This window comes from Mustelus asterias, chromosome 18 (assembly GCF_964213995.1).
Source record: "Mustelus asterias chromosome 18, sMusAst1.hap1.1, whole genome shotgun sequence".
Taxonomy (NCBI): domain Eukaryota; kingdom Metazoa; phylum Chordata; class Chondrichthyes; order Carcharhiniformes; family Triakidae; genus Mustelus; species Mustelus asterias.
The window spans coordinates 67,066,532-67,072,261 of NC_135818.1; positions in this window are offsets into that span (position 1 = coordinate 67,066,532).

The following is a 5,730-nucleotide window of genomic DNA, read 5'->3' on the forward strand; positions in this document are numbered from 1 at the left end:
TAAATCCAACATCCTGGTTTAGGCCGTCCTCATGTGTGCGGAACTTGGTTATCAGTTTCTGCTCAGCGACTCTGCGCTGTCGTGTGTCGTGAAGGCCGCCTTGGAGAACGCTTACCTGAAGATCCGAGGCTGAATGCCCGTGACTGCTGAAGTGCTCCCCCACAGGAAGAGAACAGTCTTGCCTGGTGATTGTCGAGCGGTGTTCATTCATCCGTTGTTGTAGCGTCTGCATGGTTTCCCCAATGTACCATGCCTCGGGACATCCTTTCCTGCAGCGAATCAGGTAGACAACGTTGGCCGAGTTGCAAGAGTAGGTACCGTGTACCTGGTAGATGGTGTTCTCACGTGAGATGATGGCATCCGTGTCGATGATCCGGCACGTCTTGCAGAGGTTGCTGTGGCAGGGTTGTGTGGTGTCGTGGTCACTGTTCTCCTGAAGGCTGGGTAGTTTGCTGCGGACAATAGTCTGTTTGAGGTTGCGCGGTTGTTTGAAGGCAAGAAGTGGGGGTCTGGGGATGGCCTTGGCGAGATGTTCGTCTTCATCAATGACATGTTGAAGGCTCCGGAGGAGATGCCGTAGCTTCTCTGCTCCGGGGAAGTACTGGACGACAAAGGGTACTCTGTCCACCGTGTCCTGTGTTTGTCTTCTGAGGAGGTCGGTGCGTTTTTTCGCTGTGGCGCGTCGGAACTGTTGATCGATAAGTCAAGCGCCATATCCTGTTCTTATGAGGAAATCTTTCAGCATCTGGAGGTGTCCGTTGCGATCCTCCTCATCCGAGCAGATCCTGTGTATTCGGAGGGCTTGTCCGTAGGGGATGGCTTCTTTAATATGTTTAGGGTGGAAGCTGGAGAAGTGGAGCATCATGAGGTTATCCGTGGGCTTGCGGTGCTGAGGTGACCGTCCTTAATGGAGATGCGTGTGTCCAAGAATGCAACCGATTCCGGAGAGTAATCCATGGTGAGTCTGATGGTGGGATGGAACTTGTTGATGTCATCATATAGTTGTTTCAGTAATTGCTCACCATGACTCCAAAGGAAGAAAATATCATCGATGTATCTAGTGTATAGCATCGGTTGAAGGTCCTGTGCGGTGAAGAAGTCTTGTTCGAACCTGTGCATGAAGATTTTGGGATATTGAGGTGCGAATTTGGTCCCCATGGCTGTTCCGTGTGTCTGGATGAAGAACTGGTTGTTGAAGGTGAAGATATTGTGGTCCAGGATGAAGCGGATAAGTTGTAAAATTGCATCTGGAAACTGGCAGTTGACGGCATTGAGTACTGAGGCCGTTGCAGCCATGCCATCGTCGTGGGTGATGCTGGTGTAGAGTGCCGAGACATCCATTGTGACGAGGAGTGCTCCTAGTTCAACTGCTCCATGTGTGCTGAGTTTCTGTAGGAAGTCAGAAGGATTCTGGTGTTGTGAGACTTCTTACTGTGTTCACCCCAGTCCAACGCCGGCATCTCCACATCCCTGTATATCACACATTACCATTAATTCATCAATTAATCTTTAGTTGGTCTGGCTATTCAATCTGCAACTTCCTAAGGCTCTCTGTCTCACTTCTTGCCTCCTAAATGCTAAACCTTTCACCAAGTCTCCTGTCCTAATTCATGTTCTGCTTCTTGGCTTGCTCTCTCAAAGTACAACATCTTTTGGGGGTTCTTTATATTAAAAGTGCAATATAAATGCAAGCCCTGGTTGAAAAAAATAATTAATATTGCATTTATCGATTCTACTTTTTGATGATTCTTTCCCCGTCTGAAGGCATTGATGTAATGATGTATGGTTTCACATGGTGTTCCTGTCAAACAGCATGTAATCCCCAGCATGAATCACTAGGTGGTGTTGAGTAAGGCATTACTGGCTGATTTCATCTGTTTGGTTTGGAATGCAATGGCCACAAGTAATATACACCAACTACCTGCCTGAGACTTGGGATTGAGACACTTTGAAAATTCCACAATGTTGGTTGATTGTATTTCTCCTGTCTACTTCATGTATACATAGAAACATGGAAAATAGGAGCAGGAATAGGCCATTTAGCCCTTCGAGCCTGCTCCACCATTCATAATGATCATGGCTGATCATCCAACTCAATACCCTGATCCCGCTTTCCCCCATGTCCTTTGATCCATTTTACCCTAAGAGTTATATCCAACTCCTTCTTGGCCTGAACTGCATTCTGTGGTAGCTAATTCCATAGGCTTACCACTCTGTGGGTGAAGAAATTTCTCACAATCTCAATCCTCAAAGGTTTAGCCCATATCCTGAAACTGTGACCCTTGGTTCTGGACACCCCCACAATCGAAAACATTCTTCTTGCATCTACCCTTTCTAGTCCTGCTAACATTTTATAGGTTTCTATGAAATCCCCCCATCATTCTTCTAAACTCCAGTGAATATAATCCTAGCCGACTCAATGGGGCCGATTTTACCAAATCGGGACTAAGTGCCGGGTCCGGTCGTCAAATGGATCCGCGCCTGGCAGCCACACTCCAGCGCGCCCATACGCCTTTTTTCGGCGCTGGTCTATTGGGCGGGGCTTAGCGCTGTTGGAGCGGCCGGAGCTCCAACAGCGTATGCGCAGTTCGGAACAGACTGCAGGCAGCGCGCCCGGGCGCGAAAGGCAAAGCAGCACAGACAGCAGAGAGGATGAAAGGAATTCCCTTTGGAGGATAATGTCCAAATCACAGGAACTAAAAACCTGACAGTCCAAAACCTGGGATAATATTACAGTCATGATGTGGAGATGCCGGCGTTGGACTGGGGTGAACACAGTAAGAAGTCTCACAACACCAGGTTAAAGTCCAACAGGTTTATTTGGTAGCAAATACCATAAGCTTTCGGAGCGTGCTGCTCCTTCGTCAGATGGAGTGGTCTCTCCACTCCAGTGGAGTGCTCAGACCACTCCATCTGACGAAGGAGCAGCACGCTCCGAAAGCTTATGGTATTTGCTACCAAATAAACCTGTTGGACTTTAACCTGGTGTTGTGAGACTTCTTATAATATTACAGGACAGGGATGGGGGGGATATACATTTTGAAATATTATCCCAGATTTTGAACTGTCAGGTTTTTAGTTCCTGTGATTTGGACATTATCCTCCAAAGGGAGTTCCTTTCAGCCTCTCTGCTGTCTGTGCTGCTTTGCCTTTCCCTGGGGTGGGGGGAGGTGGGGGGGGGAGATGGAGAAGGGGAGTGACGTGTCTCCCCGGGGGTGGGGGGGGGGCGGGGATGGAGAAGGGGAGTGACGTGTCTGCCCCTGGGGGAGAGGGGTGATGGAGAAGGGGAGTGATGTGTCTCCCTGGGGGGGCGGGGGGGGAGATGGAGAAGGGGAGTGTTGTGTCTCCCTGGGGGGGCGGGCGGATGGAGAAGGGGAGTGATGTGTCTGCCCCTGGGAGGGGGAGGGGGGAATCCCTCCTCCGGTGGGAGGGAGGGATCGGCCGCAGGCTGGCAGTGACCCCCCCCCAGCCCCACCCCCAGGGGCAGGCACGTCACTCCCCTTCTCCATATCCCCCTCCCATCCACCCCCCCCCGGGAAAGGCAGAGCAAGGCCAAGAACGTGCAGGAGGCTGTCGACGGACTGCAGATCGGAAGGATGGTGGAGGGAGACCAGCGATCAAGCTAGGACGGAGGTGTGCCTCCCAGGGGGGTCCGATCGGGGGGGTGGGGTGGGCTGCCGGGGTGGTTCGCGGGGGGGGGGGTCTGCGAAGGATGGTCGGACAAGGGATTGGCTTCGGCGGTTCCCTTGCTGAATTGGAGTCCCATTCGGACTTTTATTTAGCAGGTCGTTTAATGCGCAGATTCGTTGGTAAAGTTGGCCGCGAGCTTCATTAAGTCGATTTAAATGCATGCAAATGCATTTAAATCGTCGCGCTGGCCGATTTGGGCGCGCGCCAGACCCACGCCCGGATCGGGGCTCGGTAAAGACGCGATCTGCCATGAGTCGGGTGCAGATCGCGTTTTAGGCCCGACGCCCAACTTTACCGCGATTGGGCCCAATCTCTCATATTTCTGTCCCGTCATCCCAGGAATCATCTGGTGAACCTTCTCAGCACTCCCTCTATAGGAAGGACATCCTTCCTCAGATAAAGAGACCACAGCTGCACACAGTATTTCATTGTGACCTCACCAAGGCCCTGTATAAATGCAGCAAGACATCCTTGCTCTTGTACTCGAATCCACTCACTATGAAGGCCAACATATCATTTGCCTTCTTTACCACCTGCATGCTTACCTTCAGTGACTGGTGTACAGGGACAGCCAGGTCTCGTTACATATTCCCTCTCTTAATTTACAGCCACTCAGATAATCAGTCTTCCTGTTTTTGCTACCAAAGTGGATAACCTCATATTTATCCAGATTAGACAGTAATTTGGATTAAAGACCATTGCCTGTTCACTACAGCACATCTGTATCTGTATCACTTCTAAAATTCTGCGCGAGTGGGACTAGCAAACAAGAACAGCAGGGACAAAATGGAATCACCGACAGATAGAATTAGCAATGGATATTATGCTGAGAGAAAACAAAGAATATCAAAGGTAATCATCTCTGATTTGTTATCTGTGCCATGTGCCAATTGGCATAGAATCAAACAAATTAGAGAATTAAATGCATGGCTCACAGAGTGGTGTGGGAAGAGGGGGTTCTGATTCATGGGACACTGGCATGAGTACACAGGAAAATAAGAGTTGTTCCACTGGGATGGGATCTACTTAAACCAGGCTGGGACTGATGAATCTTATAATGAGGGCTGTGGATTGAGAATTAAACTAAAAGAAGGGAGGGAATCTTCAGGTGAAGGGAGATTCAGAAATCCAGAGAAAAAAATCAAGGCACCAGAATAGTGCAGCTATACGAATAAACACAAAGTGGGACAGGAAGGCTGGCGAGTTTGGCAGTAATTATGCATCAGCAAGTAAGGTCTATATCGGAAATAAAAGCAAAACAATGACATTAAAGGCTCTTTATCTGAATCTACCCAAGCATCCGCAATAAGGTAGATGAACTAATGGCACAGATAAAAATAAATGTTTCGATCTAATTGCCATTGCAGAGAGATGGTTACATGGTCACGAAGGTTAGGAAATAAATATTCCAGTATACACAATACTTTGAACAGATAGAGAAAATGGCAAAGGAGGAGGAATAAAGCTGATAATCAAGTTAGATTAAAAGAAGAGGTTTATATGGGTGCAAAGAATAGTAGCAAGTCTGAGGATTGCAAATGTTTTAGAAACCAGCAAAGGACCACCAAAACGTTAGGGAATAAATAGAGTGTAAGAACAAACTAGTCAGGATTTTTTCAAAAAAGTCAGATTTTTTACAAGTGTATAAAAAGGAAGAGAGTTGCTAAAGTAAATGTTGGCCCCTTAGAAGCAGAAACAGGAGAAATTATTATGGGGAATGAGGAAATGGCAGGGACATTAAACAAATACTTTATGCCCGTCTATTCAGTAGAAAGTACAAGTTGCGTACCAGAAACAGAGGGTAATCTAGGTGTTAAACAGGAGTGAGGAAATTAATATCAGCAGAGAAAAAGTACTAAAGTAGTTTCAAGGATTAAAATCTGACACAACCACAAGACCGCAAGGCATACACTCTGGGGTTCCAAGAGAGATAGCTGTCGAGATTGTAGCTGTCATAAGTTCGTAACTTATGAATTTATGACATCTACAATCTCGACAGCTATCTCTCTTGGAACCCCAGAGTGTATGCCTTGCGGTCTT